The 13,210-nt window shown below is 37.0% G+C and overlaps 1 protein-coding gene across 3 annotated transcripts in view; it reads right to left on the reverse strand.

Annotated features, from left to right (window-relative positions):
- The window catches only part of LDLRAD4 (low density lipoprotein receptor class A domain containing 4), a 273,819-nt gene that overhangs the window by 218,086 nt on the left and 42,523 nt on the right, over positions 1-13,210 (reverse strand). For 2 of the 3 annotated variants that reach the window (XM_083872620.1, XM_083872617.1), the window contains exon 2: positions 11,538-11,668. The exons of the other annotated variant lie outside the window; for it this stretch is intronic. The gene's annotated coding sequence lies outside the window, so the exon portion shown is untranslated. The remainder of the gene's footprint in view (positions 1-11,537; positions 11,669-13,210) is intronic. 3 annotated transcript variants of the gene reach the window in all.

Below are 13,210 nucleotides of genomic sequence, written 5' to 3' on the forward strand. Positions count from 1 at the left end.
ACTTCAGAACTGCAAGTTAAGAGGAAGTTGGTCAAATTCAGTGTTCAGAAAATAGAGCATAAGCTTTTCTGTGGGAAAGCTTCTCCATAGTAACTAAAACTGCAATCTGAGCATTGACTCCCTGTCAAAAATACCCTCAACATAAAAACAAAGTACAAAAGCCTCTCAAAAGCGAGAGATTTCAATGACCCAAAAAAGAGGACAAGAGGAGAATCCTCTAAGCATATGTAACTTCTCTGCCGCTGATCTATTTTACTAGTAAGAATGACAGGGAAAAATGTAACAAAAATGTTAGCAAAAGATTAAACAGCTATTTAACATGTAGCAGGTAACATTATTCTGGCAATTAGTAAATAGGTGGTAGTGCTTCTCTAGCAAGAGATAGGATCAATGCAGCTGACTCAAGCACTACAAGTAGGGATCAGAGAACTGTTCATCCCTTAAAACTGCTAAGCTTTAAAAATTGGTCTGCATTTTTTCATGCCAAGTCTCTGCCTTCTCTTAATTTTTAAAGGATTTTTATTTCAGTCAGAACAACTCAATTGTTTCACAAAGGAAGAGAGAAAAATATCTTGTTTAGTCCTTGCTAAAAACAGACTTTATAAGAAAAGTTTCAAAGACTGGTGTTTCCAAGAAAGGGTCTGGGGTAGTTTTGGATAAAGAAAATACATTCTGTGATCCTCAGGATAATTTCTAAATATATCTCACACATCGTTCAAAAGATACAGATTGCTTCTATCCTTTAAAATGCAGGTAGAGTTTTGCAGCTGAGGTCCCCAAAGAGTCTGATCTGACCAACCATTCCTTCTTTCCCATCCCACAGGGAAGAACCCCACGGAAACACCACAGAAAGCAAAGCAGTCCAAGGAAGCAGTCATTGGCACAACTACAGCTGCCTCCTGTAAGCCTCAAAACAAGGTATCATCAGAACTTAAATTTTTGCAAAATATACATAGTAATGAACCAGCTTTTAAAGAAGGGAGTGTTTCTAACACTGGAGACCAAAATTCTAGTTGAACAATATTTCAAAGATTTACGTCTGTAGACAGTTTCAGGCACTAAAATGTTGCACCCTGATAAAGTGTACCTCTACCAATAGAGATCACATTGTGCTTTGAGGTTTTCCTTAGGATTCACAGCACAAAAGAAACACCACACACACGTCAGTCACCAGCCACCACAGGAATAAGAGGCACAGCCACTACCATTAACCTGGCACATCCTACAGAACACTCCACTGTAACAAGGACAGTAGGGAGTGAAGACTTACTGCACCTCCAACTTGCCTTTGCCTCCCTTCTGTAGGGAGGCAATGAGCATGAAAAAACCAGGTACTGTCATTTTCCCTACCATAAAAACCACAGTAAGAAGCATAGTAAATGATAGGGACAAATGAACTATGGCCAAGAACACTCCATTAAGTCAGCACTCTGAAAGTCTCATGGTTTCTCTTTGCTTAATACTTTGTACATTACAGCAAGTTTCCCTAATAACATGCAGCTTAGATTCCTGCATTTCCAAGGAGGAATATTAAATTAGCATAGGTAAATATGAACATTTTCATACGGAATTAAAGACAAATGTTCAGAATTGCAAGTGAAAATAAAATAACATCTGACTCTGTATTTAAAATATAAGGAATAATAATCTTGATTCATTAATATCACTGAAAAATAAATTAGATGGTCATAAATTAGATATCTCCTGAACAATCAGGAATTTTCATCCAAAATGGTGGGGGATAATGTGGAAGTTATTTCCATTTATTATGGAATTGAAAACAAACAAACAAAAAAAGAAAGAAAAAAGAAAAACCACACCACAGCCCACTGTATTTTTCCCAAGGTCATTAAATACAATCTTGAAACAACTATCCAGCCTTCAAAGAATTTCTCTACCCTAGCTGAAACCAGGACAAAAACTTTCCTAGTTTTTCTTGAAGTAATTCTTGCAACTGATTTCACTTGAACACCCCCTAATTGAAAACATTAGTGGAGCCAAGAAGAAAATGTGATGCAGCATAAAATCATGCAAAATCAATTAAATTTATACAATTGTCGATACATCCAATTTTTGAACAATAATCTCCCTCATATCAAGAAACTACAATATAAATTCTTGATGAATTTTCCTTAAAAATCCGTGATCTTTTCCTGCTCTGCACAATTTGTAATAAATTATCCTCAGCTTCAAAATAGCTTATTCCTGTGAGACTGGTTTCAGTTTCAGGATTGCAACTGCATGGTAACTGCTTCTCTTTCTCTGGTTTTCCATTTCTAAATGTAGGCTTTGATCCCCTTGGTCTTGCTGGTAGAGCAGTCGCCTCACACACACAGTCTCTCTTTGAAGCCTTCCAACAGTGCCAAGAAAGAAGCAGGCTATGGCAGCAGGCTCAGTATTCTCTGGTTATGCAACAGATTAGATCATTATCAACAAAACTGGATGCCTCCAGCAGAGAACAGAAATGGGGAATTTGAGAGCAAGTTTCTCTTTACTTTTTTGAATTAAGGGTGGCTGCTTGGTCAGTTTGAAAGGAGGAAAAAATTACCTGCAATTATGGGCTGGTCATATCAGAAAGGATTACACATCAGTGAAAAGCCCCATAATAAATATTATTGTCACATTTATCCCTCAGTTTTTCTCCTTCCTTGGCACAAAAGTTTTCCCATTCGTTGTGTAAGGCAAAAGAAATATTTGGCTCAAACTAATGCTAGTAATTTAAAAAGTCTGATTTAGCCACACGGATTTCATTTCCCATAGATGGATGACCATGTGCCAACAGGATGCAGGAGAGAAGTCTGGATTCTCACATACCTGCAGAGAGAATCTGCTTCTTACCTACAGTATATTCATTTGCCCACAGCCTGTGCATGTGGATATCCTACACATCTGTCACACTAATGTCTTCTCTAGTCTGTTTTTAACTTTTAAATCAATTAAAGATATTTCAGTTCAGAAGTCCACGTCAGTTAAAGGATAAAGTACTTACTGACTAGGCATGGAGTGATAGGGATTTTGAGTCTTCATATGCAACAGAAAAATACATACTTTAATTTCTTAAGGGAATGCCATGAGTAACTTCATCTTACAGATAATTTGGGGAAGAAGTGCTACACTGACTGCATGAAACAAATCCCGAGTCAAGTTCTGACAATGAATGTATAGTGAGGAGGAGAGATAATAGAATATTGAACAGATTAAACAATTTACTGTTTGTATGTAAGAATCCAGTCACTGAGGCTTACAAAGGCATGTAAATAAAACCAAAAGGCTTTGAGAATCCTAACAAAAACTTTTATAGCTTCTACAAAAGACATTAAGAGTTCTAGATACTGGTTATAGGAAAAAAAAAAGTAGAAAACAGTTTAATATAGAAAAAACTATATGATTGTTCTTAATAAGAGAGAATATATTTGTAGTATTTCAATGTGTTAATTCTATATTATTATAAACTTGTAAACTTAGAAAGCACTACAGAAGTTGAGTTTTGCTTTTCAAGTTCTCACAAAATTAGCACTAAAAGTATTGTGCATCTGGTTATATTACAGAATGAATGTAACACTAAAAATAGCTTTACCCAATAAAAGAAGGATTATGAAGAATGGCAGAAGTTACATGACAAGTGTAATTTGTGTACAAATGCGTATCATCACAAAATCATCAGTAGCTTAAAGAAAATCCAGAAATCAGAAGCTCTGTGTTTTGGGCTTCGTTTGTAGGACATACTTCCCAGACATGAGCTTACTCTTTTTTCTTTTTCTTCTAAATATTTCTTATACATCTGGAAAATATTAGGTCAAAGAAATTATGAGCATAATAATGAGCTCTTAGTATTCACTTGCTACTGCCCTTGTTTGATATTATCCCTGAAGAATCAGAAAACTGTGTCCCCCTGTCTCTCTTAAGCAGTCATGCAATACTTCATTGTATGACATGACTCTTTAGAAGCACAGACCTAAATAAAATCAGGTGTTTAGCTGGACTGCCTTCATCCCACAGTCAGTAATAATTAAAAATTACATATATAAAAAAAAAATAACTGGCATTCCCCCCAAATCATGACAGAAGAAAAATCACTGATGAGTCAAGCTAGTCTGTTAGTGAGACACAAAGTATGATTCATAAGTCATTGCTTCGGGTTTAATTCTCAAGAGAGAAAAAGCTCCATCAATAACATAAGACAGAAACTCAAACTTTCATTAGAAAAACATAACATTAAATTCATTGTGTCTTTTCATTCTGAATATTTCTGTTATATGTGCACACCAAAAGGGTTTGAAGCCACAACCAGTAACCTTCAGCAGCTCCTGCAGGCAGTGAAATCTTGCAGAGGACACTGAGTGTGCCAGGCCACATTCCTGAGTTGTCTTCTACACAGCTGCAGGGCACAAGCTCTGTGTCCACCACTGGGGCAAAGAGAATGGGACCTTTCTGACTGAAATCACAACAGAAGACTAATTATGGCTCAAGTCAGTCATTGCCAGCATCAAATTTATCAAAGCAGATGAGATTCAGTAAAGCTGCTTAATTTGCCTTTTTTTTTTTTTTTTTTTTTCCAAATGTAATATTTAGGTAAACTGGACTACAACACTAAAAAAAGGAGATGAGTCCAATGAGATGATGGCAGAGGAACCAAGAGGAACAAGAAGGACCACCACTACTTTCAGACAACAGATCAGATACTAAGCACTATGTCAAAATTACCTCTGGGCTACAGCTTTTGTAGCAAACTGGGTTTTCAAGGGCATTCCCCCTCCACCGCAACTGCATATTTGTCTCATGTCTTCCTTTCAGCCCACACTCAAAAACAGAGGCTTTGTGCAGTAATTTCATTTTAAACCCAAACGACATTTACAACAAGAATATTTTTAATACATAAAGTATAGTAGAATATAAACAGGAGTCTAAACCTGTGTATAAAGAAAAAAAATTAAAAAAAGAATAATTTAAAAAAACCCCACAACACCAAACAGGAAGCCTTTTTTATTAAGAAAGCAATAATATAGTAAAAGGATCTATAAAAACCCTCTTTGAAAACCCTGTATGACCTTGCTGTTCACTCACATCTTTCAAGCTGACCACTGAAAGAAATATAAAGTAATATTCATTTTCTCACATGTTCATGGCAGTCCAAATGACAGCTCTGACACTGGAAACAGACTGGCAAAATATTTTATTTATCTTTAACCTCAGCTATGAAAAATGAGAGAAATAAAAATAAAAAAAAATTAAAAGTCATGCTGCTATTGGACATTTCACAATTTAACCATACATCATACCTGTACTGCAGAAAACATGCAACAAGACTAAACTTTTAAAATATAGCTGGATTTAAATGTATGCTGCTTTCTCTGTACTGTCAGCTAGCAGGCCTTTAAAGGAAGATTATCAAAGGCACTCCAGTCATCGTGATGTGAAGACAAAATAAGTGAGCATGACCTTGAGTTCTCCCTTTATGTTTCATGGCATTTTTTCATAAGTATTTTTAAATCATCCAAACAGTAAGTACTAATATGGATACTACTGAATACACATGCTTTTGAATAGGATGATGAAAATTACTTGAATGAATGTCTTTTGGCTTATGTGCTCATTTACATTCCCCTCAGGAATAATATATTAGCAATGTCACTGCTATGAACAAGTAGGTGACATATCAATAACTATCATCTATTAATAAATACTTTACTCATTCCATGAGGTTAATCTTCATATGCACCCATGAGGCAGGGAATTATAGTCACTATTTCCCCTAGGGACGCTAAAGTCATGTTACAGACTGTCCTAGTCCATGCAGCGATTCAGGTGTCAAATCCATAAGTAACAAACTGTCAGAGACCCTGCCTCCTAATCCTACATGCTAATCACTGAATTTTGCCCATCTGATGAAGGAAACTATAAGAATCATGCTGTTTAATCATAACTGAAATGTAAAATTGACATTTATTAAAAGCTGTTAGAAGCATAAAGATAAATTTGCCATTAAAAGAGGAAATTTATCAGCTGGTCTCTCCTATGCCTTCCAAGGGCATGTGTGTGATAACTGCTACAGAGTTACTGTTCCCTCATTAACACAGACCATTATTTGGAATAAACGTCTTTTATAAGGAACTTGAGAATGTTTTCTCTGTCTAAATTTATTGACTTCTCTTTACCTGGCTCCTAGTCCTCAAATACTGCCTGGAATGTGAAGAGAACACTTATGATATGAGATACTGCTACTGTTGCCAAGAAAAGCAGGAGAACAGAGTTTAAAAAAAAAAAAAAAGAGAAACGTTTTGCTGCACAACAGAAATTCACTGCTCATTTCCCTAGTTTGTTTCTAATAAAATTAATAAAGCAGTGAGTAGGTAGGCACTCCCCTACTTCTACAAGAGTGCAGTGATTGCCTTTAAAAGGGAAAACTCTTGTGGTACTCACAAGCTGCAAGAGCATTATAATAGTAAGATTCTATCCATATGTTAAATGTTTATTTCCAGCACATCTGTCTTAGCTCAGTAAATGTTTTTAAACTTATCAGGACACTGACCTGTAGAACTCAATTTAAAACTTCTAGGAATTGTATGAACAAACCCCTTAACAAGCATTCAGATCTCTTCCCATTAGTTAAAAGAAAAATTAGGTTACAAATCTTGCAAGATTTCAAGGCATCTGGAATGTCACTGGTCCAAACCCCTCCATGACATCTACCTTTAATGTGTACAGCAATGCATTTCTGCTAACACTCAGAATCCAGGAGGTGAGAATGTGAGAAATAGTGACATTCTAATCAATTGTTAAAAATCAGTTAAGAGATCAGCATGGAAATTTGAATGGGTTCAAGAGTTTGTGAAGATTTCTTCCAACTCAATTCTCATCTGCTTGCTTGTGCTGAACGTACTGATGAGGAAATCCTCAGAGCATGCAGCAGCAGCAGCAGCAGCCCACTGCAGGGATGAATGTCATTGGGAATGTTCCAAAAAAAAACTTTCGCGCCTGAAGAGTTCTTTCCTTTCCACATGTTCCTTAACATAAAAGGAAATTAATGTGACAGGTTCTGGTAAGCACAGGCAATGCCACTTTTCTGTATTACCTCATCCAAGAACACCCATTTGCTCATTTCTTAGATAACTGAAGACCAGCTTCTTGTAGTACAGCTGTTTCCTCCTACAGGGAACACTCATTTCCACTGCTGCTCTAACAATTAGAAGACAACACTAATCACTGCAAGTACTACAGGCCTATATACCCCATCACAAATGCACACCAAACACTGCTCATTTCTATATGAATTTCCAGCTTCAAGGGGAGTAGACAGATCAATCTTCACAAAGTCTTGAACACAGCTCTCAGCATATTCTTCCATAAGAGCTGGGCTAATACAAATGTTATTAAAAGCAAAGGGAAGGGATTGGATTACCAATGGAATCATATAAGTTATGAAAACCATACAAGCAAATGTCAGTCTTGAAACAAAATACTAATTTAACTGTCCTCCGTGTAGGCAAAAAAGCAACAAGTAACATAGTCCTTGATGAAAAACACTCCTTGTAAGCCTGAAAGCAAGACTAAACTGAAAATGCAGGATTAAGCACTTCACCTTGTTTTGTGGGGAGTTTCACTGAGCACAACAGGAATATTCCTGTGGGCTTTACGCAAGGGCGTTTACAGGACAAGATTGAATTGCTGAGCCATTATTTTACTTGTGGCTCAGGAACCATTCCAAAGCAAACATGAGATGGAATACAGCAGCTTTTTTTTTTTCAAAATTAATCCAATTCATAATAAATTTTAAGCAATAAAATTTTGAATTTCATTGAGGTCACCAAAGTTCAGCTCTAGCCCTTCAGTCGATCATCAAGATTAATTACTGCCTCACTATTAGTCAGTATTGACAGACAAGTAACCTCAAAGTCACTGTCACACAGCTCAAGAGTTAAATACTGCTTCCAAAAGTAAATATTTCCAGAATGAAAACTAAATCCTGTATATTGCTGATAGTAGAAATAAGCAAACAATACAGGAAGTCCATGCTTTTCTGTTTGAAATACAACATTTTTCCATAAAGGGATATGTATGCTCATATGTGAGGAAAAGGAGAATGAAAGTAGAGGTCCCTTACTTTATTTCCACTAGGTACCACATGGCGGTAGCCAATCCAGGGTATACAACAAAATGGGATCCAACAAATCTTCTACAGTGAATGTTCTGGAATCTCACATTTATTCCCCTATCTCGGGAGTCAAAATTATTTTTATCTTCTAAACAAAAAGCTATTCTATGTTTATGAGTGTGCACAACATTTAAGACCGTGGCTCCTCATCTTTTAAATTCTTGCTTAAAAACTATCTCCTAAAATTTTCAATTTTACTTTTTGCTATGAAGATAAACAATTTCTCTTATGTCAATGTCAATAGGGTGGGATTTGATATGACTTATCCCAAAAGCAAGCCAAGCACAAAAATATATATAATATTTAGAAGATACATGTGTTCATGGTGCTTTACTATCTCTTCATTTTTGAGAAATTCTGAAATTTGAGTCATCCACTCTAAGAAAAGAAACTATCTCTAACAACAAGAATTTAATCTACCCAAAATCCTCTTCAAGGGTCTCCAGAGGACCAGGACAACCCAGCATTTCATGGCACAGGCTTCAAACCACTGAAGCAAGCACAAGCTAGATTGGAAGAGTTAAATAAAGCAGCTAAAATTCAGCAGCATTGTGAGCTATTCCAGACTACAGTTACTGTAACCTACACTGGGTGTCCTCTGCATAAGCACCAGTGTGACTTTGTGGACTGCTGAGACTCAGTCTGTTGCAACTGGCATAAGTTGCCACAGGCGAGTAATCACAAGAAACTGACCTTGGCAAAAGCACATTTTACACTTCACTGCTGTTCAACTGTGTTATACTAAAGAGAGAGCAAGTGAGCACAAGCAGAAGGGGGAGGGAGAGAGAACAAAGGGGGATAGACAGCATAAAAGTGAACGTAGCCATTTTCAGCTTTACCTGCTTTTAAGACTTTAAGAGAGGTACATCACACCACCAATGCACATCACAACCTACACAGTTACATCAATTCTGCATGGTATCATTTTTAAACCATCAGAGTCTGAGGAGATTTTTGGGGGAGGGAGGAGAAAGAAAGGAGAATAAATACTAAATTAGAAACTAATATCTAAAAAAAATTCTCCCAACAAGGAGGAGGGAAGTACAGAAGACAATTACAACTTCACATTTTCCCACCACTGGATTAATGCATAAATGAGGATTTTTAAATTTTTCTTTCCTCCTGTTTGGCTACACCTGTTGAGAGTACATTTTTGAATCAACTGCAGCTAATAAAGCCTAAATGGATTCCATGAGGTGTGCAGCAAGATGTCTTAGTCCTAATTTTTAATATTTCAGCTCAACCTTAACTTCAGCTCACAACAGCATAGTAGCAATTTGCAGGAACTGGTATGGTAAAATCCCCACTGCTGCACATACAGTTGTGTCTGGCTTTTCTCAACTATCTTTGGTCTCTGATGGTTTGAATCAGTTATTTCCTGTAAAATAATTTTCTTAGTTTCTGCATTACTTTTCTTTGGTATTGATTACTCATCTCCAAAGAAACAGGACCTGGCAGAGCAAGATGGCACAGGATCCCATCATTAGTGCTAAGCCACATCCTGCCCAAATTTTACAGCAAGTTTAACCCAAAGCTCTAACCTTGAGGGTATGCTGGGTTTCCAGGACATTTGCTGGTTGAAGCAAAACATGTGGAAGCTTTGTGCGAGTTCCAAAATACCCAATCACTCTCCACTTGGGAAGTGTACAAGGTATGCAAGTCTAGACAAAATAAAATGAGACCACATGCATTTTGTATCTGCTTCCTTACCACTCTTAGGTCAGTGACCTAAGGACTTGTTGCAGCTTCTCTTCAAGCAGATCTTGAAGTCTGCTTTTCTCCTGTGTAGACAGTTTCTCTATTCCTCATCTGGTTCCATAAATAACTCAAAACCCTGCAACAAAAGCCAGCCTTTGTTCCTCTCAAACACACATACCCTTCACATCTCTGTCTTCACAAAGTCTCCATTCCCCTGTTAAAGCTCCTTGTGCTCCATTTCAGTCCTCTAAATGTCATTACAACCAGTAAGCAGAAGTGGCTTTTTCTGGACACAGCCATGTTGTTCCCTTGAACCATTCCCATCTGACAGAGCCTCGTCATGGTACAATGACCTCCCCTGTCACTGGCCAGGGAGACACAGGACTCAGCCCTGACAGCAGATGGCTGATTCACACACACCGACGCTCAGAGACTCAACAATGATATGATCACGCTTAGCCTATAAATTATGAAAACAGCAATTCTATGAAGCATGACCTAAAATTTCAAGGGACTGAAGTATTTCCAAGTCTGAACTTCAGATCTGGGTCAAAAAGGTGTCAGCTGTGGATCTGCAGAATTTTAATCATCTCATCAGACTGTAGCTCTCTCTCTCACACAAACACATGATGTTTGCAAGGCCCACAGGCATGCTCCCTGACACTGAGGTAGGACTCTGTCACAGAGGGCTGGATGGGCCACAAAAATGCTCACTGCTTCTGAGAAGTGTGTGAGAAACTCTTGTAGGGTCTAGACAGAGAATAAATTGATGTCTGTCACATTTTTCTGACTGCATTTGGGCACAAAATAGACTTATTAAAAATTTTATTTACTAAGTCCTATAGTAATTAGTTATAGTAGATAGAAAAAGATGAAATGGAAAGCGCATAGTATTTCTGCAACAATTTCTGTGGGCCCTTAGGCTTGGCTACCTATGGTCAGCATTTCTCACAATGACACACAGTAAAAGAAAGAAAAGAGTGACAAAAACAAAAACAACAACAATAAAAACAACAACAAAAACACAAACAAACAAACCTGAAGAGTAGATCCACAGGAAGAGTAGATCTTTGTTTATACTAGACCAAAAATAATCAGATACTTATATTACACAAGAGCACTCTCAGCTGAATGTAAGGATTTGATGTGTCTTACTTCTTCAATGCATATCCTAAACAACAGGTTATTGAATTAGTCTCTCTCTTTGCAGCTCCCTCTGGGCCTCCCAAACCACACCATATTTTAAATGTATGTGTCAATCAGTACTGCTTGAGTCATTTGACTATATAGTTCCTATAGCTAGGATCTCATTTTCAAGTAATTTTATTCATTAGGCAGGACAGAGAGTCTTCCCCATCCATACAAGTAATCACCAATATGCTGGCTACTCTGGGCATCTCCCTTCTCTTTCCTCTTCCTTCCCCACCTCTTTCAAATAAGAGAATTGCTTGACACCAGTACATTTCCACAAAATATACAAGGGCTTGCAAATCAAAATCTTTTAACATCTAAATACTACTAGGAAGATTTAGCTATAGAAATATATATATGGATAGGTATTTATACAAAGTATGCAAAAGACGATGATTTCGTGGTGTAATATGGTTGAAATGTTACTAGAAGAGGATTGATTTGACCAAACTGTTCCTCTACTGGAAAAAGATTAGTTTGTTTGAATTACATTTACCTTTCTCAAAGTGTTTTAGAAAGAAGTCTTGTCTAGTTTAAACTCATCCAATACAACATAATGATATCCTTGAAGCCCAGAGAGTCAGGAGAGTCTTGCTTTTCCTTCTAGTTGTGAATATTGAGTGTGATCTACAAGAAAAAGAAAGTGGGAGAAAAAAGTTTGGCAGGCAATCGTTCATCTTTTCAATGGGTCAGTATTTTCTAAATCCTTACAGAAAATGGCCCTGACTCCAGAAGTTCAATCAATCAAACAATTGCTACTTGGTTTCCAGAAAGAATTCAAAGCATATTTATTTTTCCATGTCAAATATTCTGTCTCTCTCTCTTCACTGTCATAAAGAAGTTATGATGATATTAGAGTGAAAGGCGTAATTTCCTCTCCTAACTAAAAAAAAAGAGAGAGAGAGAGAGAGAGAGAGAGAGAAACCTTGCAATGTACAATTTGCATTTTCTACTATAAATTTAAATTTGCCATCAGAGAATGTATAACTTTTTGTTAGAACCTACAGAAGAGAAAGGCTACAGTTTCTTGGACGTGAAGTGCTAATGCACTTTGCAATGCCAGTAGCAACTCCTGAAACAGAACTAAAACCATGAATAACATAAAATACCCTTTTCTCCTGCTAGACACTTAAATTGATCAACAGCTATTGGTGAATAAGTTAAGTACTTTGCAACTTTGTTGAATAAGCATGTTTTAGTCTGGAAACAGCTGTGAGAAGTTCACCAGATTTTATTCTCTGCATTTTCCTGCTACCTCTGGAGTCTCCAGTTTTCTAGGGAACATCACTTTTTCTGGACAGCATGTTGAGCCTGTACTTTTGCAGATGCTCATTGGTTATAGTATCAGCTCAGTCTTTCTAGTTCTTTCAGTAGCAGCAAGCAAACTCACAAAAGCTTTGCCTCAGATTTCACAGGCATGTGTGTGCCTCTCTCTCAGTACCCAGGCCGATGTGCCAATATGTAGGATTAAACTTTTTCCAAGGTTGAATAAGCCACCATCTGTCTATCTTGTGTGGTGCTGTGCGCCATCCGGGAGACTTGTCCCTTAGAGCATGTTTCTACCATATGTCACTCCTGAGTGATCAGTTATGCCAAGACATTTGGGAAAAAATGACTAAGTCAAGCTGGAAAACCCTTTCCAAATTCCAGAGGAGGTTTGCCAAGCCTGTATTTGCAAATAACTTCACATCCATTGGTTTTTGCATATATTGTGTGTAACAATAAATAATAACCTTTACCCAAACAGACATGAGGCACCTGCCCTCCACTGTCCAGAACTCAGGGACTTTTTAATAAGCCAAGGAATTAAAGTATCATACATCTCCAGGAAAAATACAAAAAACTTTTACAGCGATTTTTACAATTGCTAACTTAATAAAGGAAAAAAAGAAAATCCAGATGATAGGAATATATTTCAAGAAAGACTCACCTTATTATTTTAAAGCCACAGCCAACCAGTAATTTCTTTCTGAATACTCAAATAAAAAGGCAACTGAATGCAAGGCTTTTTTCTAATAGTAATCATCTAACAATGACCATCTAAAGTGCTCACCTGCACGCAAAGCGATCACCTAAACTAAATGTTAAACTGCTGATACAGTTCATGTAATTTGAATTTGTCTAATAAAGACTATGACTCTATCCTATCTTAGATTTAAAGAACCATTT

This window comes from Zosterops lateralis (genome assembly GCF_965231275.1).
Source record: "Zosterops lateralis genome assembly, chromosome: 1".
NCBI classification, from domain to species: Eukaryota; Metazoa; Chordata; class Aves; order Passeriformes; family Zosteropidae; genus Zosterops; species Zosterops lateralis.